The sequence below is a fragment of the Mirounga leonina genome, unplaced genomic scaffold, assembly GCF_011800145.1.
Source record: "Mirounga leonina isolate KUSES-001 unplaced genomic scaffold, KU_Mleo_1.0 Mir_53, whole genome shotgun sequence".
NCBI classification, from domain to species: domain Eukaryota; kingdom Metazoa; phylum Chordata; class Mammalia; order Carnivora; family Phocidae; genus Mirounga; species Mirounga leonina.
The window spans coordinates 67199926-67223050 of record NW_023270807.1 but is presented as its reverse complement, the minus strand read 5'-3'; the positions used below and the strand labels follow the sequence as shown (position 1 = coordinate 67223050).

At 44.3% G+C, this 23125-nt stretch overlaps 1 protein-coding gene across 5 annotated transcripts in view; it reads left to right on the top strand.

Annotated features, from left to right (window-relative positions):
• Positions 1–6160: 6160 nt before the first annotated feature.
• Positions 6161–23125, top strand: part of FYN (FYN proto-oncogene, Src family tyrosine kinase) — a 211576-nt gene continuing 194611 nt past the window's right edge. For all 5 annotated transcript variants that reach the window (XM_034991851.1, XM_034991853.1, XM_034991856.1 and 2 more), the window contains exon 1: positions 6161–6634. The gene's annotated coding sequence lies outside the window, so the exon portion shown is untranslated. The remainder of the gene's footprint in view (positions 6635–23125) is intronic.

The following is a 23125-nucleotide window of genomic DNA, read 5'->3' as shown; positions in this document are numbered from 1 at the left end:
GCCACACAGGAGGAGCTTCGAGCACCGTCATTGCATAGAGTGCCGCCAGGAAATAGATAAGAGTGAGTAATTAAGCCTAGTCAGAGTGGGAGGGACAGCTAGTTAGGATGTAAAAGAAAGGGACAGGCCATCTTATGACAAGAGAGTCTCTTGTCAAACTCCTACAAGGGCTCCTGTGGGAGATCTGTTGGAAAACAGATATGTGAAATTAAAAGTGTTCCCATTGGGACTTTCAAGGTTGACTTAGTCCTATCCCCAGACGATAATCCAGGCCTCCCTTGGGGAGTTAGGCAAAGAATCAAAGAAGACCATCTTCAATCCATCTTCAATCATCACCACCCTTCCCACCCTCCCTGTGGTTTGGATGGGATATGGCCTCCCTTCCTCTTTAAGCCAAATCCTTTCTTCCTAACAGGCCCAGCTTGCCTGGTACTAACCCTGACACCTTAAGAGCATGCAGCAGAGGTCAGTGGACATGGGCACTAGAACCTCATTCATAATAATGCCTGTTTATTTAGCCCAGTTTCCACCTTTTTAAGAGGGAAGGGAGCTAAGGAGCCACACACCAAGAAGGCTCTGCTGTGACCTGCTAAGTGGAGCAACTATCTAGTTTGGATAAAATTGAACATGAGAAAGCTGGAATAAAGTACCACCAGAATCCCAGCATCAGCAGCTTGGCTGGGCCTCTTCCAAAGGCCTGTCTGACACCACCTACTCCTACCCCTTCCTGAGCTCAGAAAGGACAGAGTATGGGACGGTCCTTCCCATTCCACATGAGATTTTCCCAGGACCATCTCCTACTATTGGCTATATTCTGAACATCATTGATTTAAAAATATGTAGCTCTTTCTATAAGAACTTGATGATATGAGATGTCAGAAGCAAGAATTTCATGGTAAACCAGGTGTACCAGGTACAGAGAGGTTAGCCCTGGAACTAGTTTCCCGGCATCCTCCTGCTCTCAGAGTAAGTAAAGTTTTTTGGGAATCATTCTTGCAGGTGCCAAAGAGGTCCACCAGAAGCTAGAAGGATGGGTGTGGGCAGATGGGAGTAGAAGGCCCCCAACCCTCTCAGCCCTGGCAGGGAGCCTCTCCTCGATACCACTCTTATGGCAAGGCTCCTTCAAAAGGGAAGAAAATCAGCAGGAAAAATAAAAGGGAAAATTAGAGTGGCAAAGACAGGAAATAATAGGCATCCAATACAAAAAGTTCAGAAAATTAAGAAAAAGATAAAAAATAATGATGGCCTATAATTTGATAACTTGGAGAAAATCACTGTTAAAATTTCCGTGTATGTATTTGCATGCTTTTCTATGAAAATCTACATATATAGATAAATTTTAGAACAATGGAATATGTATGCATAAAAATACATATATAGAGACACATATATACACATATTTATTCTGAAAATCCTTCCACATAAAAAAATAAATGGCATCGTCATCATTTTTATGACTATGCAGTGTTCTATTATAGCACAGTTCACACACCCAATCTCTTACCAATGGACTTTTCTCAGTTGTTCACTATTATAAACAATGTTCCAATTACTTACATCATAGGTATATTTTTGCAAACTTGTTGCATTCTTTCCCAGTAGCAGACTTGCTAGGTCAAAGGCATATACTTTTCAAAATACTTTACAGAAATGTTAGTAAACTGTCTTCTAGAAGTGCCATGCCAATTAACATTAGGGTGTGCATGTCCATTTCCCTATATCCTTTTATGTCTTTGGCCAACTGTGCAGTAGAAAAAACTATCTTTGCATTGCTTTGGTTACAAGTGAAGTTGAATATCTTTTCATGTTTACCAGCCATTTTGAGATGTATTTCCTTCCTTTTCAGAGTGTTCATCTTTATTTTCTTGTTGATTTGTAAGAACTCTATATTCTGGATTCCTACCCTTGCCATATGTGTTGCTACTGAGGTAACATTTAAGAGAAGATTGGGGCGCCTGGGTGGCTCAGTCATTAAGCATCTGCCTTCAGCTCAGGTCAGGATCCCAGGGTCCTGGAATCGAGCCCCGCATCGGGCTCCCTGCTCAGCGGGAAGCCTGCTTCTCCCTCTCTCACTCCCCCTGCCTGTGTTCCCTCTCTCGCTGTGTCTCTCTCTGTCAAATAAATAAATAAAATATTTTAAAAAAGAGAGAGAGAGAGAAGATTAAAACTAAATGTAACGATAAGGCAAGAAAATATTTTAACTAGTAAAATAAAAAAATAAGGAAAATGTTACTTTTAAAAGCGAGAGGATAAGAAATTCAGGTGAGACAAAATAAAGCCCAGATAGAAATAGGAAACTTTAAGGTAAAGAAATAGAAAAATAAAAATAACTAGTACCAGTCAAATCAAAGCAAAATTCTAGAACAATGCCTACATTCTAATTTGTATAATATAAACTGCCCATAAATTTTTTTAAAAAAATTCAGGGGTGCAGAGGACAATATGACTTATCACAGGTAAGCCAGGGACAGTGCCAGGGACCTTTAATCACGGTGTCTGCAGAGACCTACACAGTAGATCAAAATGGGGAATAGTATCCAAATCCTTCACAGTACTCTATATGCATGTTCAGGCCATTAGCAAATCCTCCTGAGGAGGCCAAATCCATTTAAAGTGACTTTTAAGAAGGGCAACAGATAAAAAGGTAGGCAAGGAAAGAATTACAAAAACAGGATGAAGTCGTGATGAAAGCAGGTTAATCTGTCATTTTAATTGCATTGTCTCTTCTTTTTGTTCACTAATTAGATCAAGAAGCTATTAGAGTTACAGATGCTAAAAAGTGACTCTTCTGGAAGAAACTTTAACAAGGGGATGTCTTACCCCACCTACTCCAGGTTTCACATAATCAGAGGGGGAGATGAACCATGAGAGGCTATGGACTCTGAGAAACAAACTGAGGGTTCTAGAGGGGAGGGGGGAGGGGGATGGGTTAGCCTGGTGATGGGTATTAAAGAGGGCACAGTCTGCATGGAGCACTGGGTGTTATATGCAAACAATGAATCATGGAACACTACATCAAAAACTAAAGATGTAATGTATGGTGATTAACATAAAAAAAAAGAAAAATTGAGTCTAATGTGGGATATCAAGGAGGTCCATATCTTAAGAGTAGTTTTTCTGAGATTACATGACAGTTTATCTTTAAAAAGGAAGAAAGTATGCATAAACCGCTTCCATGCCCATTTAGTCTTCACAAAGTAGTATGAGATCAGTTTTACTATTTCCCTGTTTTATGTATGAGAACACAAAGGTCCACAAAGACTAAGTGATTTGAGTCATCAAGATGCTCCCAGTGTGTGCTAAGGAGCTGGACTCAGAAACACTGCTATCCAATAGAAATGTAATGTGAGCCACATATGCTATTTAAGATTCTCTAGTAGTGGGGTTCCTGGGTGGCTCAGTCAGCTAAGTGTCTGACTCTTGGTTTTGGCTCAGGTCATGAGCTCAGAGTTCTGGGATCCAGCCCCACCTTGGGCCCCCACGCCTTGGGCCTCTGGTCTCAGGCCTCTGCCCAGCCACGTACCCTGCACTCTGCAGGGAGTCTGCTTGTGACTTTCTCTCCTTCTCCCTCTGCCCTTCCCTCTGCATGTACTCTCTCTCAAATAAATACATAAATCTTTTTTTTTTAAAGGGCAGATGTAATTTCTTTTTTTTTTTTAATGTTTTATTTATTTATTCATGAGAGTCAGAGAGAGAGAGAGAGAGAGGCAGAGGCAGAGGCAGAGGGAGAAGCAGGCTCCCCGCCTAGCAGGGAGCCTGATGCGAGACTCGATCCCAGGACCCTGGGATCATGACCTGAGCCGAAGGCAGACGCTTAACCATCTGAGCCACCCAGGCGCCCCAAAATAAATACATAAATCTTTAAGAAAATTCTCTAGTAGCTCATTTAAAAATAAAAATAAATATGTGAAGTAAAATTTAATAATATGTTTTATGGAGCACAATACATTCAGACTATTATCTTAACATGTAATCAATATAAAAATTAATTACATGCTTTACATTTCTTTTTTTATGCTAAATATTTGAAATCCAATGTGTTTTTTACATTTACAGCATACCTTAATTTGCACCAGCCCCATTTCAAATACACAAGTACATTTCAAGTACTTAACAGCCACCTGTGGCAAGTCGTTGCCACATTAGCCTAGTTCTAGAACAGTGGTTCTCAAGAAGTGGTACCCAGACCAGCAGCAGCAGAATCACCAGGGAACTCTTAGAAGAACAGATTCTTGGGCCCCATTCCAAACCTACTGAATCAGACCCTGTGGGATTGGAGAACACCAATCTGTATTTTAACAAGTCCCTTCTGGTAATTCTGAAAGATGCTAAGGTTTGAGAACCATTACTCTAGACAGTTGCCTCTCCATCCCAATTCAAATCTAGGACAGCCATGTCAGGCTACTACTAAGGAAGAGGGGCCCCTTCTCTTGAGATCAACAATTCTTGGCTAGATGAAGTTGGTATTCTCTTGTATGGAAATCCTCTAGTGCTTGTTGTGGTTCCATTTCTTGGGACTGTGGAATGAATTACCAGACACATAATTTAAACATGGTTTCATTTATCACTTTGTTTAAGGAGGAAACAACACCCCACAGTAACTACCCTATGCTATCACCTTGAATTTAGTTACTAAGTTCTCTTGTCCTCACTTTCCTCATCCATAAAATGGGGATCCTTTAATAAATGTTGGCAATTTTTAAAACAATTTTTATTTACTTTTTTTAGTAATCTCTACACCCAGTGTTGGGCTCGAACTCACGACCGCCAATCAAGAGTAACGGGTTCTTCTGACCAAGCCAGCCATGCACCCGGGCAACTTTTTTCAAAGTACTGTGTACAAAAAGAAGTCAGCAAAAGCAACTGATATTTTATCTAAAATTAATGATGTAATGTATGGGGATTAACATAAGAATAAAAAAAATAAATAAATAAAAAATTTTTAAAAAGCAACTGATATTTTTAAACAACATTAAAAAAAAAAACTAGTGGGCAGGAAAGGTAATACAGATTTTGAGCATAGAAGCAGAAGCTAATTCACTTCTATTTCTCAGAACATTAGATTTGCTGAGGGGGGAGGGTAAGGTTCTTGCCAAAATCACTAAGGGGAATGAATCTGAGCATGCCTTAAAGGAGAATTTTCAGTAAACAGGAATTAACTATAAAGAAAATCAGGAAGCCAAAGTGTTTCTTTTTATGAAGTTACATCCTGCCATAGAAAAGCTGGATAGGAAATAAAGACTGATGCACTCCCAACTATATACTAAACTGGCTATTATTTCATCAAGGAAAATCTGAGCAAAAGCTCAGATTCGATGAAGGAAAAAAAACATGAGGAGGCTAAATGTCACGAGAAACCAAAGACAACCAATAGCTACAATTAAACATGATTTGGGGAAAATCTATACAAACAAATCTCTACTCTGTGATTTCAGATTCCTAAGTTGCCACCTGCCCTCTCCACCCCTCCCCCTATTTCAGTAATACTTCCTCCAGACTTCTGCTTGAAAATAAATATGTGTGTGTCCACGAAAATAGGATACTAATAGATTAATCTTAATTTCCTCCTTCTCCCCCTTCCTCCTTCTCTTTATTAATATTAATTGTGAGTTTCCAGGGTTCTCCTGGTTTTTCCAAGTTTCGGTGATGGAATTCTACCTTGCTCCGCACTCTTCGATCAGCGAAAACGTTTTCGTTGGCCAATTTATCCTCCCACCTTCAAATGAAAAGACACCAGAAAGGCAAGATAGCCCTTTCTCCAGGCAGGTTCCCATGGTTTGGGGGGAATGGCAGATGTCTTTCTGCAGTGGCAGCTGCAACCTCCCGCAAAGCCGAAACTGCAGCTCACACTCTCCCCTTCTTCCCCCGCCCAAACCCACTACCTCGCAAGTCCACACAATCCTTAAAAGCACACACACAACTCCTCCAACCTCGCATCCCCTCTCACAACCCACACGGCACGCACGCCAGGATGCCTGCTGCCACAGTAACGCTCAACCCACTCGGTGGCCCCACCCCTTTCAGCCCCGCCCCCGCCCCGACACCAATGGTCGCCGCCCGCAACTCCCGACGGATGCGTTGATAGGTCAGCGGGGCCTGCCACTCTCAGCGTGCGTCCCGCCCCGGCCTCGCTCGGGGCTGGGGCTGGAGGGGCCGGAGCATCAGCGTGAGTAGCTGGGAGCAGCCGCGGCGGCGGCGGCGCGTTGTTGCAGTTGCGCCATCTGTCAGGAGCGGAGCCGGCGGGGAGGGGGCTGCCGCGGGAGAGGAGGAGGGGTCGTCGTGGCCGAAGGCCGCCGAGACTCGCCCGCCGGCCGGCCGCAAAAGCAGAGGCAGAGTACCCTCCGAGCCGCGCGTTCTCTCCCGTCCGGGCGCACGGCGCTTCAGCCAGCGCACCGAGAGCTCTCCGGGCGCACACAAAGCCGCCGCCCGCGCCGCACCGCCCGGCGGCCGCCGTCCGCGCCTGGGAAGGATCCGGCCGCCGGGCCGGGGACACCCGGCGCCGCCCCCTCGGCGCTCTCGGAAGGCCCACCGGCTCCCGGGCCCGGCGAGGAGCCACCGGAGCCGCCTCGGCCGCGCCGGAGAAGGGCGGGGAGAAGACCATGTGAATGGGCTCCGGAGCCTGAGCGCCGCGCAGGTAAGCGGCTGAGGATGCGCCGCGGGAGGGCCGTGGGGATGCTGCGGAGACGCCAGCCACCGGCGCCCCCGCGCTGCGCCGCCCCCGCCGCGGGGCCCCGCGCTGCAGGCTCCCGGCCGCCGCCGCCTCCGGGGCGCCCCGCGGGGCTGCCGAGGAGTTGGCCCCGCTCGGAGTCTTCCCGCGGCCGCGCCGGAGGACACCTCTGCGGGGTGCGGCCCTGAGGTGGCGCAGGGATGGGGGCCCATTTCCTCGCCTGCGAGCGGGCGCGGGGTGAGAATAGGAATTGGCTGGGGGGGCGAGGCTGGCCCAGACTCCACCCTCGCCCTCCTTTCGGGGGCCCCCCACGGGGACTCGGTCTGTGTGTGTTGTTTTAATGTCAGGGATGATGTAATCACTTAATAATTGATGCCCCGTGCTGCTTCCCTCCCCACCCCATCCCATCCCATCCCACCCCACCCCACCCCTGCCCCACTCCTCCACCTCTCGGCCTCCTCCTGCGGTCGTCGCTTTCCTCAGCGCATCCTCCTGCCTATTTCTGGCACCTCCCTAGCACTTCCCCCATCCTCCCCTTCACTCTTCCTGTGCCGCCACCCACCCAACCTTCCCCTGTCCCCCGTGCTGGAGCCTTCGCTCTTCTTCCTCTGCCTCCCCACCCCTTCTGCTCCCTCAAGCTCCTTTCTCCTCCCTTCCCTGCTCGCTGGATTTCCTCTCTACTTCCCCAGATCGATGACTGTTTTTTTTTTTTTTTTTTTTTTTGCTTTTTTTTTTGGTCGCCTCCCCTCTCTTATCTCTGCGGCCACAGGCAGAGGGGACTGGGCCAGAAAGAGGCCACCGAGGTTGGGCCCAGGCAGAGATTTGCTGGGACTCATGAGAAGAGGGATAATAAAATCACCCTTCTTTCCCCTCCTCCCCTTAATAAATCACACAGACTTGCCGGGTGTGTGTGTGTGTGTATGTGTGTGTGTGTGTGACACAAAGAGCCCTTTCAGTGCATAGAGAGGAGACGCACAAAGTACCCAAGGATGGACACGATGATTCTTATTTCTCTTCACTGGGGCTTCCCTTTCTCTCAGATAAAGCCGTTGATTTTCTCTCTGAGAGTCTTTCCTGCCACATTTACCAAAAAATAAAAGGCCCCAGATGCTGCGGGGTGGCAGGTGCTGTCATTTTGCTGTATTCCTGGACCCAGTAGTGTTGACTGGCAGCTGCAGTATTTCTTCGATTTAAGGGGGAAATGATTCCAGCAGTCTTAAGAGTTGCTTTACTAGCAAGGTAGCCCTCCTCTGCCTTGTTTTAACCTCCTCTCTTTTGGGGATAGGTACTAAAGAGCTGGGGGAGGATACATTGGTGTGGGGGCAGAAGAATTTTGCTTTGGAATCAGAATATTAAATTGGTGTTTGGTAAGAGTGAGGCAGCCAGACTTCTCTGAAGTCTAAGAAGTGCAAAAGTATTGAAATGCAATTTTGTCTGCCCAGTGGTGGTGTTTTACCCTTATATTTAAACAAGTTTTAGGGGGCATCAAAACCAGAATAAATTGGTATTTGGAAGACCAGGGGAGACTATGTGTCTTCCCCGCTTCAGGGTAGCCTTCAGACACCCACATCCTTCCTCTTACCACCCAAGCCATGGTAATACTTTCCACCCTTTGTGCTCTTTCTCCTGAGTCCTGGTCCCATGGGTACTGTGCTTGCAGATGAAGGGACTCAGACTTTTGGAGGAAGTGGTTTGTTAACTATCTCAGGTTTGGGGGCACTTAACTACGAGCAAAGAATGTAGAGAATCTTCTGACAGAACTTTGAACCATCTGTTTGGTGTTCCTTCTAAAGAGGAAATGTTAATGTAAATTTAGAGGCTTAAAGGTCCATTTTGTATGCCAGTGACTATTATATGCTTAATTGATAATGTGAAAACTTTGAAACCATTGATTCCTAAGAGCATGGTTCCTTGACGGTTGTAATAGATCTGTCTCAAGTTTGTTCTTCAAGAATTTTATTAGAAAAGAGTTATTATTCATTAAACATTTACTTCTGCACTTTCTAAGGACATTCATCGTAGAACTTTTTACATTAAAAAAAACAGCAATGGGGTTAATGAGTGTACTGTAAAAACAAAGGGTTGTTTGTTTGATGCCAGACCCAGGAAGGAAAGTCAGTGCACAATAAGCTCACACTGTGTTGACCAAGCTAAAGAGACTTAATGATAAGGTTGAATGTGAACAAATGCACGCTCTGCTTTCTGTACTTTATGCTTTGTGCTGGGTCTGGACTCTCCAATCCCATCTGATTTTCTTGGGTTCTATTTAACCTTTAGGGCTCAGCTCAAAAGTCTTTGATGCTTTCTCCATCCTCCCCTCCAAACAAATCACCACACCTCCAATTTTGTTTTCAGACTTCAGCAGCAGGCATTATGTTTGGCATGTCTCTGTCTCCATCATTAGCCAGTCAGCACATTGAGAGAAGGAACCTGGTCTTACTTAATCCTGTTTCAATAAATGTGAGTTAAGTCTTTGGTATGTGCCAGGCACCTGGATTCATTAAGCTCATGTTAGCAGCTATAACAAATAGGCCTGCAAAAATGTAATGGCTCAAAAGCATTAGATGTTTATTATTACTCATGTAGTAGTCCACTTTTTAAATGCCTTGGCCTGGAAATGACACCCATCACTTCTACTCACATCCTATACATGAGGGCTAGTTATATGGCCACATTTAACTGCAGGGGAGCCTGGGAAATATAGGTTAGCCACTTGACTAAGAAAAAAAATCAAGAAGAAATGTATTTTGGGCCCCCAGCTTTGCCATATGTTGCCACTCAACAAGGCACAGTCATTGCCCTCAGGGAGTTTGCAGGCTGATGAGAATTAAAATATATGGAAACTGGAGCCTGTACCCATCATTGCTTTTATTCTTTTGGTTTCTTGAGTTGAGATCTTTTTATTTTAAACGTGTTTCGAAGAACTTTGCTTTTTGTCGGTTCAAGTAGCTAGTTCCCACTCAGTGATTACTTTCAATACAGTGATCTTAGGCTTCCAGTGTTGACTTTGATATGGTTCTTTTACTCCAGGAGCATCTTTCTTGGCCCAGTTTTTTATTTGCTGATTTAAAGACTCCCAAAGTGTGTAGGAGGGTCCTTAGAAATCACAGTTCTACCTTGTCTTAATTGAAAGAGGAAAGCAGATTGCAGAGGAGAAATTTCTTGCCTAGGGCCATGCTAATGGGAAGGGAGCCCTGGTAGGCCCAGCTCTCCATCCTGCCTGGCTCCCCTTCACCACACAGCTGCCCTGACTTGGTGACTGTGAGCCCTGCCTTGCGTATTCCATGGAGGTTAAGTGAGCTTCCAGACCTCCAGGAGCAGGGCAAACTGCTAAGTGTTCTGGATAGTCTCTGTTCTCCACAGGCCTCCAAACTGTTGGAGCAATGCAGTCCATACTAGTCATCATACTTAATAATGCACGTAGTTTTGCTACAGACATTTCATTATATTCATCTGATCTGCAGACATTAGCCAAGTGTGTTATTGTGTGCAAGGCACTGGGAGATAGGGTCATGAAAATGAATGCTTCTGCTGTCCTTGCTCTTCAAGGGCTCACAGTCCGCTAGAGGAGATAAAAATAAATAAATAATAGCTAACTTTTATTGAGCATTTACTATGTGTCAAGCAGTGTTGAAGTTCTAGTCTTAATAAAAACGATATGAAGTGGTTTTGGTTATCTTCATTTTACAGATGGAAAATTGAAGCAGGGGAGGTTAAGTAACTAACTCAAGATCATATAGTTATTGGGTGGTAGAGTCACAATTCGGGCCCAGTTAGTTTGGTTTCAGAGCCCTTGCTCTTAGGCAATATGCAAAATACTATGTACGGATATAATGATATTAATTAAAATATGCCATATGGGTGGATGACTAAATGCTTTAGAAATTGATACTTCTAATTGTTGTGAAGCAACTTCATATTTAAATAAAAATAACATTAAAAATGGGAAAGCAAAGCATGTTGATGGGGAAATACTTCTAGTCTCTGTGATTTCCATTTTAAGCTGGGTCCTTCTGTGGGCCACAGACAGGTCTGTGTTTGTGAATTGTCCTATGTATTTACTCATTCAGCAGCATTCATTCGTGGTATCCACCATGCCAGACATTGAACTGAATGCTTCAGGGGCAGAGGTGTGATCCTGCCCCAAGGAACTTACCTGGATAAAGGAAGTCTCTGACCACCGTGATTCGAGAGGTCCTCACAAGAGCAAGAGATGGGAGCATGATCTCTGCAAAGAGGTGGGAAAGTGGGGCAGCCAGGCAGAAAAGGTTGGAGGAGGTGTCTTTGAGATGAAGAGTAGGAGTCAGCTAGTAGAGTGTTGTCAGAAGGCCATTGCCCCAGAAGGAGCAGCCTAGAAGGCAAATGCACAGACCTTTTGGGAAATTGCAAGTAGTTCAGAGTAGGTGGTGGTTGTAGAAAGATGGACAGAGGAAGAAGATGGGGCTAGAGGAAAAATTGAGAATGTTCTTATAAGTACAGTTGACCTTTGAAAAACATGGGTTTGAACTGTGCAGTCCACTTACATGCATTTCTTTGATAAATACAGTACAGTATTGGAAATGTATTTTCCTTATGATTTTCTTAACATTTTTTCTCCAGCTTACTTTATTGTAAAAATGTAGTATATAATAGATATACAAAATATGTGTTAATCAACTCTTTATGTTATCAGCACCCTCAACAGTAGGCTATTAGTAGTTAAGTTTCAGGGGAGTCAAAAAATTATACACAGATTTTAGACTGCATGGGGATCAGCACCCCTAACCCCTGCATTGTTCAAGGGTCAGAATGGCAGAATGCCATGTAAGAGTTGTAAGTGGAAATGCTACTTTGATCTAATTTGTATTTTATAAAAGCATCTGGCCACCGTGTGGGCTGTTGACCAGAGGCAGTCAAGACCGATGCAGGGAAGGTAGTTATGGAAACTCAGATGAGCAATAGATGAAGGTCTGAATGGAAGGAATGGAAGTGGGAGTGGAACAAAAAAGAGTAAGAGGGGGTGAGACAGTATATGAGGGGGGTGCAGAAGAGGGGTCCTGAGAAATTAGGTGGAGAGAGACATGCAGACAGGTAATACAGTAAGACAGGAGAGGACAGGTGTGTAAAATGATGACTTTATAATGGACTTTGGACTGGCAGGTCCAGGTATGTCAAGGCAGTTGAATAGATGGGTCTGGAGTGGAGACGAGGACTTTTAAATATAAGTCTATTAGGGGCGCCTGGGTGGCTCAGATGGTTAAGCGTCTGCCTTTGACCCAGGTCATGATCCCAGGGTCCTGGGGTCAAGTCCCGCATCGGGCTCCCTGCTAGGCGGGGAGCCTGCTTCTCCCTCTGCCGCTGCCTCTCTCTATCTCTCTCTCTGACTCTCATGAATAAATAAATAAAACATTTAAAAATATATATATATAAGTCTATTAGTAGCAAATTAGAAACTACTTGAAACAATGGATGTGGGCAATATCACTCAGGGAGTTTGCAGGCAGGGCTGAGGGAGAGCCCAGGAACGGAGGAGGGAGAGGAGCCGGGCCCTGAATGGTACAGCCAGAGTGTTGAGCAGGCCCAGGGGAGAGAGGTGTCCCTGATCCCCAGGAGGGGAGGGTTATGCCCCAGAGATTAAGCAAAGTTAAGAATGAAAAGTGTAGTTTGATTTAGCACCAAAGATCTCTGAATCTGGCCAGAGCAGCATCAGGGGAATAAGGAGTGGCAGTCTACAACTCTGCTGCTCCCCAGATCAGGGTAGAAACATGTATGAACCGTAGAACATACAGCCATAAGGGATGGAGATCATGTAGTCCAACATGTCTGTTTTCCTTATGAGGAAAAATGAGGCCCAGGGGGCTAAGTGACTTGTCCAAGGTGGCAGAATCACCATGTAGAACCAGGTGTCAAGCCTTCCAGCCCAGGTGAGGGATGTGGTCAAGAGCAGGGACGCGGGTGTGGTCCTGGTTCCCCTCCCAGCAGTGTGAACGGGGCCAAGTTACCTAAACTCTCTGTGCCTCCCTTTTTGCACCTTGAAGCTTTGCTATGAGGAATCAGTGAGATAATAAATGTAGAGCACTCAGAATAGTGCCCCACACATGGGAACAGCTGTGAATCTGCTGCTGCTGTTTCGTGTGTATGTGCACATACACATATAACATACATACAACATATATGTCCCTTAGGGAAGGGAAAATGAAGATATATTGTCTGCATAAAAGGAAATTTTGAATATTTTAGAAAGAGATTTGGGTGATTGTCAGGCCTGGATCAAGAATTACTGGGAAGGTGGGAAAGTTTACATAGTAGGATTGAAAACAACATATTTAGCAAGTTTTCTTAAGAAATGCAGAGCCTTTTTTATTCTTGAGAATAGAAAACATAAAAGTACTTTGAAATTAGCCCTATGAAAGGGTTTCTTGGTTTTAGTCAGATAACCAGAATTTTAACCTCTTTACAATGTAAGTCCCTTGAGTTTGACTTCAGAATGTCATCATACTTCCCAAAGGTAAAGACTACAGAGTAGAGGGAGAAAACATGAGTTATGACTTTCATGAACTTGGTTCCTCTGAAAAAAGGGTGATTTGGATTATTTAAAGAAATCTCTTTTTTTCCCCCCTCAGTGTTTCTAGTTGAGCAAATCTAATTTTTGGCTGCTAAAACACATGAGTAGCCTAAACAGTGTTACCCGACTGGACTTCGGCGACCTGCAGTACAGAGAGCCTAGGCTAAGTGGCACTCTGGACTTGATTAGAACACAGTAATCCTGGAAGGATATAAACTGAACTGGATTTATGGTCTAATAAAAATGTGGAAAGAAAATATAATGCTTACTGACTCATGAAACTTTAACAACGTTTGTAAGGCTCTGAGTTGTCATAATGTTTGGATGAGAGCATTTTCCCATTCGTCTCAGAGCTTCCAGAATGACCTGCGGGAGGCCTCACTTTGGATGTGAAGCTGACTTGGGTCCTTCCTGGGTGTTTTTAGGAAGCGGAGATTATCACATATTTCTGCCCTTGTAGACCTGTGACCTCAAGCAGCACCCTGTTGGTTTGGGCAAATATGTATCGAACATCTATTAACTATAAATTTGGGGAGAAAAATATACAGTATGGGAAGGTCTTAGCTAATTTCTTACTTTAATTCATAAGGCTTTTTCTGAGGGCTACTTATTTCTGGCCTTGTGATAATGTCAAAAAGCATGTAGCAACCACAAGTACTCACCCCTCCTTAAATACACCATAAAAATAATAATACCTACCACTTTTATTGCACCCTGGGGGCCTTGTTAAGTTCTTTACATACAGTAATTTACTTAATTATAACAACTCTGTGAGGCAGGTGTTATTATCCCCATTGATCAAATGGGAAGACTGAGGCTCAGAAAGGTAAAGTAACTTGTGCATTGTCACACAGCTAATTACTAGAGAAGCCAGGTCTGTCTGCCTCCTAAGCTCATGCCTGCTTTTGCTCCAGAGCTGTGGTTCCTTGTTCCCTGCTTGCTTTCTAACGTCCTTGCCTTTGCTTTGCAGTTGCTTCTGTGTTAAGTGTTGAAGGATATAAAGACACCTTTACCCCCTAGTGGAAACCTCACTCCTTCATTGCTCCATTTAAGACTTACCTTCCACGAAGCCCCCTCTTTGGTCCTCTCTCTGGGCCCCCATGGCACTTGGTTACCACCTCATCATCACCCTTATCACAGTCTGACTTACAAAGCAAAATGGCATCAGCTGGGTGAGAGAATGGGTGGATACTGGTCTTTTTCATTGACTTGTGAGCTCTTTGGAAGTCAGGGACTATATCATATTCATGGTTGATTGGCCAGCACAACACCCAGCATTATTCCATGATGTACTATCATTATTATGCCCACTTAACAGAGGGGAAACTGATGCATATAGGAGGTAATTTCATTAGGCTCACACAGCTAGTCAGCAGCAGAGCTGGAATCTGAACCCAGGCAGTCAGTCTGACTCCAGAATCTCTGCTCCTAACACTAAATTTGTTCCATCTCTCAAATGAGATTGTAAACTGTAAGGATGGAGACAGTGCATATCACCTCCTAGCCCAGTGCCCTCACAGTCCATGCCCAGTAAACGTCAGCCCTCTTGTTCTTCCATCCACCCTGGCAGAACAACAAACAAAAAATATTGAACTAGGCCTTAGCTCATAATAATAATAATGAGAGAGCTTTAGGGCCGTGGTTACATGAATATTCTCTGAGGATCTTATAGAGTGCATATGCCCAGGCCCTCTTCTGACTCAGTAGTCTGGGGCAGGCAGGGTTGAACACTGAGATCTCTTCTGGATATGAGAATGGCAGTGGGGATGGAACCATCAGGGAGGTAGCTTCTGAAAGACAAGGAATGAAGCAAGCATAGTGAGTCTCAGCAACATTGATGAGAGCAGGCCATGAAGTGGTAGAAAATCATCAATCAGCCAGAGCCAGAGCCAGCAGCCGCCCAGGGGAGGCTGGGGATCAGAAATCAATCACAGGAAGACCACTTACTTTGTATTTTTAAGATTTCTAAGTACCTGCTTCTTTTGAATGTGCTGGTGGGATTTTATCTGATGAATTTAAACACTTTCATTTTTTTTTTTCAGAGCTTCCATCTTTGAGGTTCCCAAAAATAGTAGGCTTTTCATGGAGTTGTATAAGGATTCCATCTGCTTTATACCAAAAAGTAGGGCTTTAATGGAAAGCTAAAAATGAGCCAGATCGCCTTTCCCACAACAAAGCCCAGGGCACTTTTCCCAATCCTTTCTTCTTTTAATCCCCAGAAAAAGTTACTGAATCTGTATTTCTATGAGATCCTCCCCCCCCCCCCCGCCCCAATTTAAATTCTACTGAAAAGGCAAATAAACACTAACAAGTTTCTTCATTTCCACACATTGTTCTATCTATTTAAAAGCAGTAATGGTTTCAAATATTGTCACTTGTTAAATTTGATTTTCCTTTCAGTTTTCATTTTATTCCAGAACTGTGTGGTATGTTGCCTGTAACCAAGCACATGCACACAAGGCTACTTGAAAAGTGCTGATTTCTATTAAAGGTTTCTTTCTCTTATTTGCTCTCAGAGTTTGGAGGCTTTCACCTTTCATTATGGAGTTTATTGTCCAACCTATAAGTAAAAACAGAGCACCTCGTTGTTTTCAGATGTCACAGCTGAGTTATCAATGAACGCTAACATTCTGTCATTCTCTATCTTTTATTATCATCTCTTACTTGAAATGGCAATTGTGTGGTTGTCCTTTATATAGATCTCTGCCCGATCTGTATTTTCTTAATGTTATGTCCTTCAGGCTCTCCCGTGGTTTGCAAATCACGACTGCAGTTGCTTCACTCCTATATCTTCTAAATTGAGTGAGGAGATGTCGATCCATGTAAAATGGATGTGCTGGCTGATGTAGATACTGGTTTTCTTGCCTCGTCCCTTTACTAACAACCCACTGAGTAGGAGAAAGGCCCCATTCCTTAGGATGGCATTCAACACCTTCCATCTCCACATCCTTGGTCATATCTGGCTCACTTCATTCACCACTACACTAACACTTGATTAGCAAGATGTCATACTTCTTTAATATGAAGTATGTGTTCCGGCCTTTGTTTTCCTTTCTGGAATCCCCTAATCCTTCTTTCCCCTCAGAATTCTACCCATTTTTCAAGGCCCAGCTGGAATCCCAGCTCTGGGAAATTTCCCCTAATCTCCTCATCCTCTTGCATTGAACATTTGTGAGCAATTGTCTCCTAATAAATGATGCCTTATGTTGTTAAATTCTCATATGAGGACTCCAAGGTGCAGAGAAATTTTGTGACTTGCCCAAGGTCATACATCCAGTAATTCAGTTTAGACTAGAATACAGGTCTCCAAGAAATCTATGTATATGGGTCCTGTTTTCTCAAGAGACTGTTGGCCCCATGTGTGCTGCCCATCCCCCCTTTTTGTCCCCCTATACCATGTAGCACAATGTCATTCATAGTGCAGATACTCGGTGGATGTTTATTCAGACAGGCCCTGGATCAGGGCACTGGAATATGTAGCTCGTTTCCCGGCCATCTGTGGGGCTAGGCTAGCATCTCCTTGGACATTGAGCTTCTGTAGTTTCTGATGGCACCACATTCACTCTCTACCGACCCACATGGTTTAGGGTCAATGATTGTCCCAGACTGTTTCAGTAACCACCATTGTATTTTGAGAATGGTATATGTTTAAAGATCTTTTTCTCATAATTTGAACTTTTTAAAAAAAATTTAGAGTGGTCAGGGAAGGGGGGTGCGCCTGGGTGGCTCAGTCGGTTAAGCATCCAACTTTTGATTTTGGCTCAGGTCACGATCTCAGGATTGTGGGATCAAGCCCTGCATTGGGCTCTGCACTCAGCGGGGAGTCTGCTGAAGATTCTCTCTCCCTCTGCCTTCCCCCGCCCCGTATGTGTGTGCATGCTCTCTCTCTCTCACTCACACACACACACAAATATACACAAACAAATATTTTTAAAAATTTTAGAGTGGTCAGGGAAATAGTTACTTCTTTGTCCTCTGCCATTAGGCTTTCACCAGTAAGATTTTCACCAAAACCATAGGGATTTAGCAGTGGTGCAGTGACATCCAAGACCAGGGGAAACGCAGAATATTTCAATACCAGGAGGAAACTGGGAGAACCCAGTAGTGGACGGTGGAAGTGGGGTTACTGCACAGTGGCCACCAGTGTTGTGCCTGGAAGTCTGTGAGGACTAGTGAGGGTCGGTGCCCACTTATTTCTGCACCTCTCAAAGCAGCGTTTACCTAAGTCCCTCATCCACATGACACCCAGCTGTGGCTGTGGGAGTACCTTCCTCTCCGTGTGTTAATTTTGTTTACTTGGAAGTATCACCATCTGAAGAATCTCCCTAGTAGAGGAGGAAGTTTCCATGGACTTAATATCCTACAAAGTAATGACTAACACGGTATCTCAACCAGAGCCTCTATATTGCCTTCAAAAGCATGACTAAAAATAAACCTTATAAAATGTTTTCCACGGTTAGGGTCATTACTCGAGTCATTTCTATAACAAAATGCCCAACAGCACAACAGTCAGTGTTTGTCAGCCGCTTATTAAGAGTCTTCTCATCTACCTTTGAAAAGTTCTCTGCGATTCCTCTTTAATGTGTCCCCCTGCATAGCCCTCACCTGGATGCCAAGTTTAATGTATCTGAGGGATGGAGAACAATACGAACATATTCTATGGATGTTGACCAACTGCTGCAGCCAAGAAGGGGAAGGGGAGGTACCTGGTGCTTCACTGTTACTTGAAATGTCATTATGGTCTTTGGAAAGTGGTAGTGAACTTTTCTCCTTCCATACCCATACATGGTCGATGATTTGAGCACACCCTCCACCCCCACTACCAAACCACCTCCTTAAATGTGGGAGATCACATAAAAAATACCACTGTCAAAATGCACTTTCTCCTGGGCGCCTGGATGGCTCAGATGGTTGGGCGTCTGCCTTCGGCTCAGGTCATGATCCCGGGGTCCTGGGATCGAGTCCCACATCGGGCTCCCGGCTCAGTGGGGAGCCTGCTTCTCCCTCTGACCCTCTCCCCTCTCATGCTGTTTCTCTCTTGCTCGCTCTCTAAAAAATAAATAAAATCTTTAAAAAAAAAATGCACTTTCTCCTTAGCTGGCATGTAATGTCACCACTTCATGTATTTATCCAGTTTGTGCTTGTTCAGTCACTTTTGTACATGGCATTGTCAATGTTGTCCATTTTCAGTAGCAGGTTTCCAGAAGGCTGAAAGCCCACCTCACTTAAGTTGCTTACATAGTACTACACTGAACTGTGCGTTTATTAAATGCTTGCTGATTATGTTCTAAGCTTCCAAGCTGGGAGGTCTTACAGATGTTTTCAGTACTTCTGGAATGAGATGCATCTTAAATAAATTATCTTCTTGTACTTAGTACATTAGGTCCTCTGCATTGGTAGATCCTCAGAGTCATGTTTAGAATCCATATTTTGTTTGCACAGTTTTTTAGGTTCCATCTTATGTTCTACCTCCTTGGATGAAAATGCAGTGATGCCAACTTCTAATCCTGTCTGCAAATTAGGGCCAAAGCATAGGTAGATAGTGTGCCATACCACATGCTTCTTTCCATATAAGTGTGGTTGCCCATATAATTCCCACTGTCCTATAGTCATTGTTCAACAGATTCTTGATTTCAGACTGCTAAGAGTTGAAGGTAGTTCTCTAAGAGGCCAAGAATTGCTTAGGGAAGGCCAGTGATGTGTGGCTGGGAAGGACCTAGAAGGACTACAGTATAATGAGCAGAGCCAGATGTGTCTGTGGGTGCCAGTAGTTTCAGGGAAGTTCTGGTTAGTTTATACCTAAGTGTGATACAAGGAGGACTGGTGCTTAGAAAACTGCAGCCCCAAACATTCTTTGATTGTACCTTGACCCAAGTATGGCATATGAGGAAGAGTCCAATGTGGGAAGGTGTTAAGAGTCCCTGATCTAGGGTGCCCAAGGCAAACTCCACTGCCTTCCCTGATCTCCTGTCCCTAGCTGTGACAGAGGTTCTGTTTGTAGGGGATGAAGTACCCTGGCCTCCATTCCCACAATAATGCTCCCATGCACTTGAGATTCAGAACTGCCACGTGGGAAGAGCCCTGCTCTGTGCTCCCCACCAGGACACTCAGCTGGGCTTTCAGAACCTCTTACATGAGCTAGAACACACAGAAATGATCCACTAATGAGGGTGATGTTGGTGAGACTGGAGAGAGAGGGGATAAAGGATCAGCAAAGAGTTGGCAGGGGCAAGATCATAATGGGTATAGAAGGAGCCCTTGCGTTAGCCTGCTGTGGCTGCAACAAATTACCCCAAACTAGGTGGCTTAAAACAACAGAAAAATTTCTCTTATAGTTCTGGAGTCCAAAAGTCTTGAAATTAAGGTGTCACTAGAGTTGGCTCTTTCTGGAGGCTCCGAGGGAGATTCTGTTCCATGCCTCTTTCCTAGCTTCTGGTCGCTGCCGGCAGTCCTTGGCATCCCTTGGCTTTTAGACCCATCACTACAATTTCTGCCTCCAATTCACAGGAGATTCTCCTCTGAGTGTCTTTGCATGGCCTTCTCCTCTTATAAGGACACTTGTCACTGGATTTAGGGGCCAACCTAATCCAAGATGATCTCATCTTAAGATTCTTAATTATATCTTCAGAGACCCTTTCTCCCTATGAGGTAACATTCACAGATTCCAGATGGGTATATTTTATAATGGGAAGGGGCCACTTTTCAACCCACTATAGCTCTCAAAGGGATAAAAATTAGCAGTAACTTGGAATGAGAAAGAACACATGGAAAGGTCTTTGCAAGTTTGGATGCCTACTGAGGGGAAGGCACGGTATTTTACATGTGTGATTTCTAACTATTACTGAAAGGATAAAGATACTGACACATGGAGTGTCTTGAAGCTTTTCAGTAAAATTGGAGGCTGAGCCATCATCCAAGGTTGGAAGGTTTGGATATGGGAGAGGGGCTTGGAGAATCTAGAAAAAGCCCAAACAGCCATGAAAATACAGGGTAACATGTTAATAGGTGAATAAAAAGTATTACAGAGAGGGTGCCTGGTTGGATTGGTCAGTGGAGCATGTGACTTTTGATCTTGGGGTTGTGGGTTCGAGCCCCATGCTGGGTGTAGAGATTACTTAAAAATAAAATCTTAAAAAAAAAGAAAAAAGAGAAGTATTACAGAGAAAGAGTGAGGCCCCATTGGAATTTGTAGGTCTTTTCAATGGTTTCCTTTAGGCCAGTTTTGTGATTTTGCCTGGTAGTACTTGTTACTTTGGAATGGAAATCTGACCTTGTGGTGACCTAAAGTTGAGAATTGATTTGAACAGTCAAGTGGGGAGGGTGTTCTAAGAGACTGAAGAAAATATTAGTTGAATCAGCTGCAAGTAGGATTCAGGCTGGGTAGGGGAGCAAGCTGAAATTGGGATGGTGGATACAGTAAGGAAAGATCTGAGGTTTTAGGGATATGATGAGTGAATACAGCAGGTATGGAGTAGTGGAAACAAAGGCAGGAAGGCCTTAGAAAGAGGAAATCGAGGGGAGTGAAGAGTTCCAAAATGATGCTGAGCAAGGGTGGCTTCTTGTTGAATGGATCTCCACTCAACTGTAGAATAGCGATTGAGGACATTAGATAAGAAACCAAAAGCCATAGGCCTCTTTTGCCCTTGGTTCAAATATGTATGCAGTTGACCCTTGAACAACACAAAGGTTGGGGGTGCTGACCCCTTGGTAGTCGAAAATCCATGTATAACTTTTGACTTAGCAAAAACATAACTATTAGCTATCTGTTGACTGGAAGCCTTATTGATCATCAGCAGTCAGTTAACATATTTCGTATGTTATATGTATAACGTACCATACTCTTACAATAAAGTAAGCTTGAGAAAATATTAAGAAAATGAACCATAAGAGAAAAATACATTTACAGTACTCTACAGTATTTATAAAAAAAAAAAATCCATGTATAAGTGGACTTACACAGTTCAAACCCATGTTGCTCAAGGGTTGACTGTAAAGTATGTCTTCTAGAAGAATGACATGTCAGTATGTTGCACTTTTTAAAAAATCCTGAATGATGGGGTACCTGGCTGGCTCAGTCAGCAGAGCATGCAACTCTTGATCTTGGGGTCATGAGTTCTAGCCCCATGTTGGGTGTAGAATTTACTTTAAAAAAATAAATCTTGGATGAGTCCTGGGATCACTGAAACCTTGCATTATGACAAGCTGCTTTGGTGGTGATAATATCTTAGACTAGTATTCAATTTACTTTCCCTTCCTTCTAATTCTTGTTGCACTGGGAGTCTTCCCCACTGAGGCTAAGGATTCCATTACTTCAGGGGGAGGACAGAATATGGTCTACAACAAAGAAGACGTTGTTCAGCTTTTGAATTTCAGAACAGGCCCTTGAAGCATGTTTCAGAGACCAGAGCTAGCCCAGGCCTTCACTCAAAAGAGACAGGCTTTGTTAGAAGAAAAATGATTGCGGATTCCAAGAAGGCAGATCTCAGAAGGCCTGGCATATATTGTACAGTAAGCCATGCAGGAAGGAGGCTGTAGGAAGGAGGAAATACCTTCCTGGGATGGAGCATGGAGCCTTTAGAGATTAGAAGAGACTAGAGAGAAATGAATGGGTCATTGAGTTCCCCTACTTCAGGAGGGTGGAGGAGAATCTGCCTCCTGTCTGGAACCCTGGAAGGAAACCACCTGTAGCGTGCCCTGCAGTGAGGCATATTTAGGCAGAAATGAGCCCTGAAGTGCTGTCCCCTCCCAGTTCCCTAAAGCCTGCATGTGGCATAGGAGAGATCGCAAGGGCCTGCAGGCCCCCTCGGGCACATGTGGAGGTGCAGAGGGAGCCGGGTGGGAGAGGCTTGGAGGCAGAATGAAGGCGGCACAGAACGAACTGTGCAGTCTCACTCCTGGAGACTGGTTGGGTTAGTCACATCAGCAGATCAGCAGAACCAGGCCAACACCCAAAGACAAAGGGAAGAAACATCCCAGGGAGGCCAGTGAGGGCATGGAGGGCAGCGCCTGGACTTGGTCCTCACCCATCCTGTGGTGGTCTGTCATCTAACCAGGGGGGTTGGGAGTATGGGGAGCAGGGGGGGTGGGGATGCAGGGAGAAGGTCAAGGGAAAGGAACATAGCCCCGGAGACAAAGTTTGAGGTAAGTTTAATTTGACTAATTGCCCTGAGGCAACTGAAAATTTTAAATCTGAAGAGATTAAGTTATCTTGAAGTGGCAAGATTGTTTTTTCTGCCATAATGAGAAATGCAATGGTCATGATCAAATTGAATTCAACTATGGAGAAATGAAGTAACATTCTTTAAGAATTTATTTACTAGGCACCTGGGTGGTTCCTTCGGTTAAGCGTCTGCCTTCGGCTCAGGTTATGATCCCAGGGTCCTGGAATCTGAGCCCTGTGTTGGGCTCCCTGCTCAGCGGGGAGCCTGCTTCTCCTTCTCCCTCTGCCTGCCATTCCCCCTGCTTGTGTTCTCTCCCTCTGTGTCAAATAAATAAATAAAATACTTTTTAAAAATTATTTGTTTATTTATTTAAGCAAGCTCTGTGCCCAGCGTGGGGCTTGAACTCATGACCCTGAGATCAAGAGTCACATGCTCCACCGACAGAGCCAGCCAGGCACCCCTGAAGTAACATTTTTTGTCTGCAGCTGTGTATTAAGTGTAAATCTCAGTCCTGCAACAGTGTCTGAGCTGTATTTTATCTTGATGATGATGATAACAATGATGGCGGCATATTCACTTGCTTATATTCTTATAGTACACTTGTTCTTTTGAGTAGTCATGCCTTAGCATATCTGTACTAGGTTCCCTCTGGGCAAGAAGTGGGAAGATCTGCCCTCTGAAGGAGCAGAGTTGTATACCAGATATTACAAAGTGAAGTGGGGATTCGGGGCTTCCCACTGTTTAGCTTGTGGC